This window comes from Oreochromis niloticus, linkage group LG1 (assembly GCF_001858045.2).
Source record: "Oreochromis niloticus isolate F11D_XX linkage group LG1, O_niloticus_UMD_NMBU, whole genome shotgun sequence".
Lineage (NCBI taxonomy): Eukaryota > Metazoa > Chordata > Actinopteri > Cichliformes > Cichlidae > Oreochromis > Oreochromis niloticus.
This window is the reverse complement of record NC_031965.2, coordinates 9,800,668-9,814,267: the sequence shown is the minus strand read 5'-3', so window position 1 is coordinate 9,814,267 and position 13,600 is coordinate 9,800,668. Positions and strand designations below refer to the sequence as shown.

The window sequence follows — 13,600 nt, the reverse complement described above, 5'->3', positions numbered from 1 at the left end:
GATTTGGAAAAGAGATTTTCCATTTGCCTGTCTTTAACAGTATCCTGGAAGTAAGTAATCCCAAAACCCCACATTCATCCTCCAGGGACTTTCATAAAGCTCATTAAATCAGTGTTAAGCCAAACACCTGTCATCAAATGCTAATTTGCTAAACATGCCAGGGGAGTTTGCTTGGTATAACTTATTTAACATCTGAGGTGAATTTTGTAAATGCATCTCCAGATGCTTAATGCAGTTACAAACAGAAATACTTGTGTGAATTCTAATGTCAAGCTTACAGATTCAGATCTGTACAAAATGTCCCCTGTAACCTCCACGGTCCCCCAACTCAATCTGTGTTTATATATTAAAGGGCTGCTGTGAAACTGTGCCCCTATTAGAGAGATTATAAGATTAGAGACACATTAGAATGCATCTCTAATCCCACCAGTCAAGTCGGGACAGTAAGCAATGCCAGGAAAAGCTCCGAGAAAGAGTAAGGACTGTGCGGCTGTATGTTGTTTATGCATGTATGTGACCCTGTATGTTCTTATGTAAATAGCCAATTCTCTGGGGCTTGCCTTTTTTATACTACAGTCATCTTCTTTTTTTCCTTTTTTTTGGTGTGTGGGAGCTTCAGTGCTCCTGGGGAAACGGTGCTTTAGAGCCAAATTGACATTCACTGGAGTGTGCCCCCCTCCTGTCATTTTGTCAACACCATCACCGTGTGGAGCTCAGCCAAGCAAGACATCTGACAGACAGGCAAATGGGAGTGGTGGACTTCAGCAACATAACACCCTCTCACTGCCCTCTCTGTGCCCGATGGTGAGGTTCAATGTGCATACATCCACACACAAAGGAAGAAAGGCCATATCCCGTAACCTGGACTTCCTCTTTGCTCTTCGCTAGTTTGCCGTCTTGTTGGAGGAAAAATAAAGATAACAAAAGACGCAGACGGACACAGACTGATGAGAGAGATGAAATCAGAAAAAGAGTGAGCTGCATGACTGGGTTTCCATTTGTTGCCAAATAGTAAATCTGACACTAGAAATTGATTGGAAAGTGACAATGCCCTCTTAATACTGGAAGCACTATCCTATGACTTTTTCAGGATTAGAATTTATGGCTAGGTGTGCTGCTCGATGGTTACGACTTTAGTTTTTGCAATGCCATGTGCGTAAAGGAGATCTATTAAAAGCTGTACATTTCTAATTTAATGATATAAATGCACAATAAAAAGAAATATCATCAGAAAATATAGACTTCATTTAAATCAGGCATTCGTTTCACAGTGGCCACAAATTCCTGCAAAACCGTAGATCCTTTTGACCCAAGCCTGTGGATTAATGACATCCCCGACACTTCACATTTCCTCAAGACACCATTTTTCTTTTGCTGTGAATAAACGCGAGTCTCCAAAGTGCCATCACGCGCTGAGGTCTGCGGGCATAAAATCCTCAATCAAAATATAAAACAAAAACATTTATGAGATAAACTGCCACCGTGGGCACTACTGAACAGCTTCTGGGTGCTAAATGCCACGTGTCACTGCCGCAACCCACCCCTTCTACATACACACTGAACAACACACTTATCAGTCAGGTGTCATGGCAAAACACTGGAAAAACAGGGCGATAGGGGACACAAATGGAACCAGCACTTGTCAGCCAAGATGGATCCTGACACCAGAATATGCTCGGGAAATGATTAGATAAAAATAACAGAATCCGCCCCGGTGTCTTCAAGGAGGTGTGTTGGCGGCTGATAAAGGATTCAGATTTATGTAGCTTTCACCAAAAGAAGCAGATATTATGTTTCTTGAAAAATGGTACATGGGAGCTTGGCTGTGATGTACAGTATATCCGGCAGAGAGCACAGAACAAATTTCAGACGGGTTAATAAAAGGCAGGAAATGAAAAACACAGGACTCGTTTGGCAGTTTTATGTGATAGCTTTAAAAATTATTTTCAATTCTGAACAGGAGTTTGTGGTGTTTGTCCTTGAATGTTGACAGTACGTCTCTGTCAGAGATTGTTTTTCTTGATGTGCCTCACACAAGCACATAGCACACAAAGAGTCCCTATGTCGATATTGTAGTTGGTTTGTATATTACAGATAGTCCAATAATCAAGTGGGAAACTCTCACATCAGAGATGCTGTGTTGAATTATTGTACAGCCAAGACCACTGACAGCTGTGGAGTGAATTCTGGCAGCTCAGACACTCATCCAATCCCTCCGTTCAATGCTGATCAGACCTCAATTACTCAACGGCATGATACCTACACAAAGGCTTACAATGACTTCCCTGTACTGCACCAAATTAATTTCACATTTGTTTGGGACAACTGTCCCAAAAGGGTGTGAAAGGGTCCGCAACACTTTAGAAATCAAACTGGATCCAGCAGAGACTAATCCAAGAGCTGACTCTGTGTTTGCGTGAAACAGCCTGCTCAGCAATAATTCTACAGAAGGGGGAGGGGGCACGAATCCCCTGGAAGAAAGCAAATCTCTACCTTTGATACAATGTTGTGTTCACATGACACTGAACACAACAGCTGTATGTGCCAGGTTTGGTTCATTCAGTTGTCTGATGTACAGATATTTACAGCAGAGTATAAGAAAAAGGTTAACCAATAAAACACTGTCTTACTGTTTATACTGAGTCACAATTATCTATTACTTAAAAGTCTACAGTTTCATAGATTTACAGGATGTTTGAATCACTGTCTTAAAATAGCTGAATTTAATTTAATTTATTCATTAAAATCCCTGCTTCAGAAGATGAAAGTTTATTAGATTCAGGAGAATGTACTGTTAATTGTTTTTATATGAGAATATATAATTAACTACAACCTGAGAGAAGTTTTTTTTATTAACCATTTGACACTGAACTAACCAATTCAATTCAGTTTTATTTACAAGTAAAACATTGTAAATCTATGAAAAGAGATATGAATGCTTGTCTGTCGTGTCTCCAGTGGGTGGCAGACATCCTGTTTGGTATGGTTTTGTTTGATGGATCAAAATTATTTCTGGATTTATATTGAGATCAGTTTTGACAAGATGCCTAATAACACTTGCTGCAGTGCAGCCTCAAACTATGACAGAGCCTCAACCATGCTGTCTGCTTCTTCACGGCCACCATTCCATGGAGACCACTTCTGATGAAGCTTCGGTGAACAGTAGGATCAACTTCGGTCTGGTGACTGGTATTTTTTCTGAAGAACATAACTTTTGGATAATGATCATTTGCTTTTGATGGTTCTTTTTAGGCCAGCGACTTATTCTTTTGACCTACAGTTCTCTAGGTTCCTCATGTTTCTCAAGGACAAACTACAAATCATACCAACATGTGTCAGGTTTTTAGGTATTTGCTCTTTGAAATCACCTTGTTTACTATTTTGTGGCTATCAAACGTCCCCGTTATCTTTGGCATTTTTCAAAAATTCAACTAAGGAAACATGAACAAGCCATGTGCTGTTGGCAATAAAGTGTCTGAAAATATAAATTCATTCACTGCTAATTTGCTTGCTATGTGTAGACATAACAGTGGTTCATTCCTTGAGTTAGGTACTTTTTTATGGTTGAATGAGTCAGGTCAGAGTTAATCGGCTTAACAAAAAAGAAAACATTCATCTGGAAACGGTCAGTGAAACGAAGTGACAAAGCAAGAACACGTGAAAAAAAAGTACACTGTCACACATGTACTGTCATTTACTATGAAAAACTGCATTTTTTTTACACAGTATCTTTCTAAAGAGATAAAGATTTAACATGAAAATTAAGAAAAATACCACAAAAGCTTAACCTTTTAGTATTTTCACAGTTTTTAGGTTGCATTTCCGTAGGAGCACGTCTTTGCTTAAAAATTATTTTTGTATTCTGTTTCAAATGGTGTAACATGGCAGGTGTTGTTTCTCTTCTGTTCTTAAGAAAATTGACTGCTGTGACCCTAAATTCACAGCACAGCTGTCTGACTGGGCTACATTTTTTTGAACAGGTGTCCCTGGTATTGTGCCTAGAACTTCAGCTGGAATAGATTCCATCTCACGTCTCCATTTGTTTATTTACCACTTATTATAATCAAGGTCTTTGTACATTTGCATGTATTCATAAGGTTTCAAGTCTCCAGGCAAGTTTTGTTGTTAGCATCAAGTAACTCTACTTTAAACTTGCCAACAGACTAATTCTAATTTGGAGGCCGCAGTTATGCACCAACATTACCCTTTACTTCACAGCCTTAGGTGGTTATTGCTCAAATAAATAAATAAATAAATAATAAGCATATTTTATGGCACCACTTGCTAAACAAGGGTGAAAAATATAAAACACGAGGCTTGAATGACAGATACTTCAAATACCATGTCTTAGATAAATCAGAACAAGTTTTAATAACGAATGAAAGAAGAAAAAAACGGAGATTAATGACAGCTTTGACAAAATAGAGCCGTCTCAATAGGCAGCCACACAACTAGAGTGCAGACAAATGATTTAACACAATAAATATATTGATAAAAAGGCCAAACCACTAAACTCTCTCTGTGTATCTTTTACATGATCTAAGCACTTTGTGTCAACCTGTATTATTTATGATCTGTGTCTTTTGTTCACGCCAAAACCAATACCTCCATCCTCCGGTCGCTCTAATATTCTGTGAATAATGCCTCTGAGCACATTGCTTCATTTCTTAGTGAACCAATTATGGCCCATTTAACGGTGGAAAAGAATGAAACAAGGGAAACGGTATTATGGTAGATTACTGGTGGCAGCTTAATGATTAGACAAGTACTCTGTGACTAAGAGCTGAATCCCAAGAAAGGCTGAGAAATCAGAGTGGGCAAGATGAACGCGAAACCCCCGATCCCCTGAAAACTACCGCAGCGGTAGTCCAGATCAAGCACTAAACCGCTTCAGTGGAAGAACATGTGATCTGTGAGGGGCAGCACCCTGGTGTAAAGGAGTATCGCTATATGAATGTGAAACATGGTGTTACTGAAAAGACCAGATCTGCTTAGAAACTGCTCTCCAGGAATAAATAAAAGCATAACCTTAGGAGAGATGGAAACCAAAACAGAATTCATATAGCTGGTTGTGTTTTCATCTCCCTCGGTTCGAATGGCATTTCTGTTTTATGTGCTATTATGTTCCTTTCCACCTTTATATTTTTTCCTTTTTACTCTACTACAGTAGCTCTGCATGATTTATGAGTCAAAGTTATTTTTATTTATCCTCCTCAGCTCCTCTCCCTTTAAGCCAACTGCCCCTCGCAGAGAGAAGAGTTGGACAGAAGGTGGGTGTGGCTTCTGAGATGGCTGTATTAAGTAAGGTTGTTGACTCTTTCTGATGTCATGCAGAGCCAAGCCTAGAAAAATCTGTTTAAAATAGTGTGCACAGCAGCTGTGCTAAGTATTACTTTTGTAAGTAATGCTTTTGCTAATGGGGTCTTACAACCAGAAATAAGTGTGGAAAATGAAAGATGAGACACAGAAAAAATAAGAATAACAATTTAACACTGGGGCCATAGAATTGGGATTTAATCCAGTTATTACCTAGTGTTCTGGACTTTAGATTTTCAGTTAATAACACTTATCGAGCCAAGCGCTATGGCAATCAAATTTGTTTTCAAAAGCTAATTAAAATAACATTGCCATTCATGCTCTGGTTCCAGTAATTCCAACACAAAAAAGTTGTGCGATTCTTGGCTCAACTCTGGATTTTGGACCACTGGTCAGACGAAACAAGATATTTTATGATATCAAACATCAATCCATTGGGAAAATGTAAAAGGGCTGCACCCAATCCTTTTAAAAAAAATCAAAGAATAAGTAAATAATTGTAATGGAACCATTAGCACATTATTAAATACATTAATCACTTCAAAATATTATCTAAAAAATTACAAATGTTACCAGTTGCAGCCCCAGGTCTACCTGGTATAAATAAATGCAGTCAGACGTGAGTGGCACAGATGTCAAACAGCTCAAAATCACATATAGCAAGGGAAATATATACACTATGTTTAATGTTGTGACTGACAGCTAATACATGAAAGTCCCTGAATCTCAGTTCACATACGTGAGCAGATAACTATATGCATACATCTTCCTTAGCTGAAGAGAGAATTGACTCCTGGCTGCCCGGCAACAACCAGCTGAAACAACATGGGTCTTTCATATGCAGTGCCATTGTGAGAAAGGCTGGCGCTCAGCTTTTGTTTATTACAGTTATACATCTTGCACCTCACTATAAAACAAAAAAAAAAGCAGGCTGCCCACTAATGACTCGTCACTGAGAGAACAGCCATCATGTTTACAGGGACTGTGCAATTAAATGCCTGTCAATTACAAGAGTGACTAATATCTGTGCTGACACAATGATGAAGATTCACATCAAAGGTATGGCTCCCAGCAGCTATAATGCAAAGCTGCAATAAGATTATTTCAAATTACAACACGAATGCAAGAAGACAGTGAGAGGGTGCACTTACAGTCAGCTCTCCTCGGCTTTGCAGAGTTTCATTGCAGTTAGCATCCAGTGTACACTACTGTACGTGTCCAGTACTCAATGGCAAATACAGAAAGAACAAAAAAATGATGATGAATTCAGTTCCTAAGAAGCAGGGAACTACATAATAGCTAAAAACAATTCACATAGTAATAATGAGCTTATTTGCAATACTCTTCAATTAAATAAATTGTGAAAATAGCCTATTGTGTAATAGCGGATGTCCCAGTATCCTTGTAGGTCATCTGTAGTTCAAGAAAATTCATCATACCCCATCACATACACAACAGCATCACACTTTCCAGCTCTGACAAATATTGGGCAAAGCAGCACTTTATAAAACTTCAACCAGCTCTGGTGGTGGAAAAGCATAAGTGAAATGTTCTGCTCCATTTCATGAGACCTGTGCCCATACCGTGTTATGGATAATAATGACTTTCCCTAACATTACAGCAGAGAGGGTGTTCACCACAGTTCAAGACATAGCATTAACAACAACACAGGAAAGCACAGCTTTTTATCTGAAAGATGTTGCACATGGTGGTGGAGTCACAGAAAATTATCACTTGACTCTTAGTTCCACAGAACATTTTAGCATCTTTTTTTGGTTTTCAGTCTCTGCTCTCTGTTGCAGTTGCTTGTTTCCAGTCACAGTAGGAAGCTGTTTTTATTTCGACTTTCAAGATACTTTCCAACTGTAGTACACAGTTACTTGATGTGTATTTTGCTTATGGTTTTGCTTAACCATGCTTATAGCTTTCAGGGTTAAGAGAAACGGTACTTTCATTAGTGTTAATTTTAGTGTCAGTTCAGCAGTACTACGATTCCAAAGCTTTTGGATTTTCCTACTTATATTCCTAATTCTATTTCTGATATCCTGTAAAAAAAAATCTATTCATTTTAGATACTTGACAAAAGGGGAAATGCTTTACTGTTTGCCAGTTAACGACACAGCCTTAAACTCTATGCATTCCACATATCAGACAAAATTCCTGTCCTAATAGAAGAGGCACGAACAAGATCTTTACACTTTACAGTCACATTCATCTCCTTTCATGCAACAAACTGAAAGAAATGTGCATATCTGCACTGGTTCAAACTTGTAGACTGCTATCTGCCATTGTTGTCTTTTCTCCCAAACAAATGGAGACCAGGTGACAGTTATGAAAGCACAAATAAAAGGGCTTGTTTGTTGATTTCTTTTGTGGTCTGCCCATTTTACAGATAAATTAAGAACTTGAGGAACTCAAGTGGCATAATTGCTAATTAGCAACCATAATTGTGATCATTGAATTCAGGAACAATAATATCCCCCAACACTGAATCCAACACTGCAAAGGCAGAACACTAACGAAACACATCATTCATTAAGAAAACACTGTGTTAAGTCTATTTTCCTTTACTGGGCCATTTTAGATAATTAGCATTTGCAATTCATTTGAAGTGCAGTCATCCATCAGTGCTAAATGCAGTCATGCAACAAGCATTTTACCTGATAATGTCAAGCCACATTTGTTATTTAAGGAGAATGATAATTGCGGTAAACCTTTTAAGATCAAGATAACGGAAGGTCGGGCACCGGTGCACCAGTCAAGCTCACATTTTTCTCAATATTTATTTGATCCTAAATTTCTTTTAAAGTTTCAGCAGTGTTTTTGTTGAAAAAGAATGATGCCATCTTGGTAGAATTTTTAATCTTTTCGTCCACCGTATGTCCAAAATCTTTGTTTTGTTACATCAAGCAAATATCCAGGTTGTCATATGGCACACTGGATAATGTGCCGTTACATGATAAAGCTTTTGAAGTGTTTGAAGAATAAACACTGCTGTCATTGCAGATGTCTTTTAGAGAACATAGTACCTGAAATGTGGCCTTGAATATAGAATGCCTAGCTACTCTTCACCCAGCACCAATCGTGGTCCTTTTAATTACTTTCTCATTTGTAGGAGCCACCCAAGGTTCTGTTTATTGTAGCCCACTTCATTACTGTCATGTGGCCAGTGTGGTTGCCATGGTGTGACCATTACGCCATGTCCTTTGAATTTCAATTATCATTCACAGTCTGATTTGTGCCGAGGACATAACCAAGCTGCACAAATATCATTTTGTCTCATCTTGAGGAGTCCCTGAAAGTCATATCTATAATCATGCCTCTGCTATAGATGCTGTTTGATGCTATGGCAAAACGGGAAAATAGGAAATCATGCTTATTTTTTCTCCAAGCAATTTTCATCTATGCAAATTACGTTGCCTTGGCCAAATCATGATACAGCTGTGTACTGCTGTACATTAAAAAGTCACTCAGAGGTTGCCACCTTATTGTAATTACACAGATCAGAGTTGGCATGCTTTCAGTATATTTCCTACGCATTTTGCTACATTGCAAAATTCATAAATGTTTACAAAAAGTGTGTCAGTCCAAACACGCCACCATACCCAAATGTCTTTCAGTACAAACAAAAGGACCAGTTCATTTAACTAACGATCTCGCTCTTAATACCAATTGAGAAAAATGGCCACACAGCTAAGCCTTTCTTTAAGAAAGAACATAGGTAAGCTCTGCGTTCCACACTTACTTAATAGAGCCTTATTTTTAAAAACAACTGCCCTTTTATCACTCAAGTAGTAAACAATGTTCAGGGTGGATTGTTTCCATTTTGTCATTATCCCCGCCAACCAACTGAAGTCCCATCAATGTATAGCTTTATATTACCATCGCATCCTCCTCAACAGTTAGATCTAATTCCACATCAGCTCCATGCTTGACTAGTTAATTCTTACTCTCCCCATGTGCCAGACGATGTTTGTGAGCAGCTTCACTCTGTATACAGCTTGTTTTATCCAGAAAATTTAGAACTGCAAAGTCGAAAATAAATCAAACTGTGAGCGCTTGTTCAATGAAATGTCATGTGGAGTTTCTCTCCACTGCTGTACATCTTGTTTGAATATGTTTATTGTCACTTGTAACAAAATATTGATTTGATAGAAGTATTGGTTTGCGGACAATTTTTCAGCTCCGTACACGTGAGGCGAAGGCAGCATCTGCGAGCACATTTCTGAACTCTTTCTACTCAACTGGATGAGAAAACAGTTGGACGTTGAGATGTTGCTTTATACGAGAAAACGCTCTCTGCGATGTGAAAATGCAGATGTACTGAACCATTTCCACAAGGACCAACATAAATTAAGACAGAGCACAAAGTTTTGATGCTTGAGGCAAGACATATTTTTAATTAACCTAACAGATGTCACAATGAAGTTCCCCAATTGATTACTTCCATATTTAAACATGAATCAAATGGCATGTTTAAATATGGAACATAAGCTAAGTGAACAGGAAATGAGAGACATTAAATTCCAAAAGAAATGCAGTAAAATAAGCACATTAAATTGTATTTTGTGATATTTATTTCCATTTCCCTGAAAGAAGATTTATTCTCAAAGCTAAATATGGAAGAGCATGGAGAAGAGAAAAGAGAAAACAAACAAAAAAGTTCCTACCTGCCGTTTCCTGCCTTCAAATTGACCTATTAATGCTCATTTCCTGCTCTATATTTTTGTTCTTGGACTCGACTAAAGCACATTTGTGTGGGTCAAAGTTCAAACTAATCCTGAGTTATCTCATACTGTCCTATAGCTACCCTTCGCAAACAGAAGGATTTAACAGCAGATGGATGGGGCCGCTATGCTCAAAGCTTAAACTGTGTGCCTGAGATGACAATATTAATAATATCTGCACTCTCTGACATCATAAAGATCTAAAGCTTTTGATTTGTCAACCTTTTTTGAATATATGCTGACCATGATTTGAAACTATGGCCATTGTAGCAGCAGGAAAAACAGAAAAACCAAAGAGGTCCACTTTAAAATGTCACTGATGGAATGAAAACAGTTTCAAAAAGAAAAAAAAAAGCTTATCATTACAGGCAAAATGACCAAAAACAGCAATCTGATGATTTTCCTTTGGGTTTTTTTTTTTGTTTTGTCTTTTTATCAGATGTAGGAATGACCCTCCTTTTCATGTCTGACCTTATATAATGTTAAGGGCAGACTCAATTTAAAATAATAATTTGCAATATGACCGGTAATATCTCTATTACTAGCTATTAATATATAAAGCAACACTGTTGTACTCTTATGTACAATCCAAGAATCTGTAGTCCTTTTAATTGCCGTCCAAAATACTCATAAATATTTGATATTGTGGAGATCCCACCAGATATCCCTGTTTCCAAGAGGAGTCTGCTAAGGTAAGAGACATCAAAGACAGTGTCAAAGAAATGAGTCAAATATGTTTCAAGAAATGCTCTGAAAGGGAATATGTGAAAGTTTAAAAAGGTGGAGCTGTTTGATCTGTATAGAGCAAAAAAAAAAAAAAAAGCCAAATGCAGAGGAGACAAGCTTACTGTAGTAGCCCCCAGTGCTGACCCAGAAGTGGAAAGTCATATCTCATGGGACTGATGTCAATGCAGCCTTGTGTTCTGCCTAAGTACCAATTGATTTTTGCAATGACACATGGCCCTGCACCACTATTATGTGGCCCGAGTAACCCGCTCAATTCATTAAAACACCATAATTCTTTATAAAGGACTTAAATGAGCGAGAACTGGCAACAGCATTTTCAGTTTTACAGTTTTTACAAAGATGACGTTAAAATGTTAACAGAATTCTTATACCTACTTTTAGTTAGTAAGCCTATGAAAAGTCTTAATACAGTAAAACAGAACTAAACATGGTTGTAGTGGTATCTAGTGGCAAACCTTACTCCATAGTTCCCTTGTGGCTTTAATGACTTTCAGTTAGAGTTTGCTTTGGTTTAGCCAACAAAACTATTTGATTAGGTTAAAACAACCATTACCCACATATTATAAAGTCTGTCTGACAGAAAGTCATGAAGGCTTGTGCCATATGCCTCTATGCTCATCTGGAAGAAGGGTCTTTATAACAGCCTTGAAGTTTCAAAGTTTTCTTCTTTATTTATTCATTTTTTTTTTGCCATTGTTTGTTAAGGATGTTTTGCCTTTTAAAACCTCCCCGCAGCACCTTTAAGTAGACCAAAGGCACATCAAAATGCAGCCATCACGCATGAAAACTTGACACAATTCCTATTTGATTAATTCTCACTTCTTAAGGTGACTCTATCAGGTCGCAGGATAGGGGGTGCAGTTAACATATGAAATGGATTCTCTCACACACCACTGATGAAATGAATCAAGCAAAGCCAGCCAGAGCAATACACAGACTAGACAGTCACAGTCACAATTCATTTTACTGGTGCAGATACACCTCGCAGTCAGTTTCTTCAGTGCCACACTATTACAAGAAAAAATGAGGATGTCACAAATGATAAGCAATGTTTGGACCCATGACCTCCAGGATAACAGCAAAAATGTGACAGCTGCTTGAAGAAGCAATCAGCTATTGTTTGGAGTACCAGCTGGATCAAACAACAAAAATCCACCCGCGGCACCAACGTCATTCCCAGGTTTGGCATGTGGCTTTATTAAAACAATAAGAAAGGAGCAAAAGGAAATTTTAAGAATTTGAATGAAAACAGAAACAAAACAGGCACAGAAGAGGTTCAAAAAATCTAAACGTCTGTACCGCTTTAAACAAGCTCGGAAAACAAATAAATATGACAACAACAATATAAAAAATTGTAACAGTCATTACCACAGCAGGATCACTGTAGAGGGACGCTAGATTAATAGTTTAGTAGAACAACACACAGCTGGCTATTGAAATGCATAGCCGTATATCTGACATGTCTACCTTTAAGCATATCAACCACAGCAGGAGGACTAAACCTGCTCAGTGGAGACCTTTAATTGAATCCATCCAAGGATCCCTGTAGAGGTGCCTTTATGCTGTCCTTTTCATTAACATTTAAAACCATGGCCATCTGTAGACTCACAGTCCTGAGCAAAAGTGTCACCACGTTATTGTTAGACAAAATAATAGAAGCATCTTTCACTATGAGCGAAAAAGTTCATTGGCGATCGTGGAAATCTGAGCCTGAAAAAAACAAGCATGCAATTGTTTTACTGAAGTTGCATAATTACCACAGAGAAAAAAAACTCAAGTTAAAGAAAACTGAGGCTCCAGAAAAAAAAAAAAATTGGATATTTGGAAATTAGGAGTTTATTATTTGAATTCGCCAAAATGATTGTTTTGGGGTTTCTTTTTATTCCAGCATTATAAGATTAGCTAGTCGTATATGATCGTATACGTATATGTAAATCTATTCAGGTGTGAACATTTTTTTTTCCTTTTTTTAACATGACCTGAAGTTCAGAAGGTCACAATTGACCTTATTTCTCGACCAGCCCTCCGCTCTTAACCAAGCAGAGCCTTCCAATCCCATTACTTTTTTTTTTTAAGTGCTAAGTCTGGAAACAAACCGTCTTATAAAACACTGATTACATCTGTGTGTTCTGGTAATTACTTTTCATGACTTTCCCCCTCAAGAGGTAGCATACAATCTGTGCTGACCTGCCAAATTACCACCGTAATGCCGTGCTCTCCAATTAGTGTTCAAAAGATTACCTCTAAGACTAATAATGGTATACACGGTTTAAAAATAAATCTTGGGAGACAGCGTATATTTTAATTAATCAAAGTCAAACAAAAGCACTATTAGTTTCACAGCTTAGAAAATAGCTAAATGAGTCTATGAACTCAAAAAACCCTTTAAAAAAACCCAAACTAATAAATGATTAAAAAGTTGTTACCTGAAGATTACTTGTATAGATGACTTAAAGGGAAAATCTAATTGTAGGTGTGCTAAACAAAAATAAATAAATAAAAATGTGAGAGTGTTTGGATTGCTGACTGCTAAATGCTAGAGGTTAATACATCAATATAGCCCCTAGTTATATGACTCATACATCATCAGTGCTACCTCTCTGCTATTGACAAATATGTTGGATGTGTGCAGTAACCTTGACTTTCTCTACAAATCCTCCTCTGTTGTAACCCTTGAGGCAAAATAAATAATTGGTAGCCCTGATGGTGTTTAGCACGTCACTAACAAATACACAGGCATGTGTCCATTTGTTTCAAATCAACAGCAAAAAACACTGAGTTCAAAGCCATCATTCTCCCCGTGGATGTAT

At 37.8% G+C, this 13,600-nt stretch overlaps 1 protein-coding gene across 2 annotated transcripts in view; it reads right to left on the bottom strand.

Moving 5' to 3' along the window:
• The window catches only part of luzp2 (leucine zipper protein 2), a 141,448-nt gene that overhangs the window by 126,732 nt on the left and 1,116 nt on the right, over positions 1 to 13,600 (bottom strand). The gene's annotated exons all lie outside the window — the stretch shown is intronic.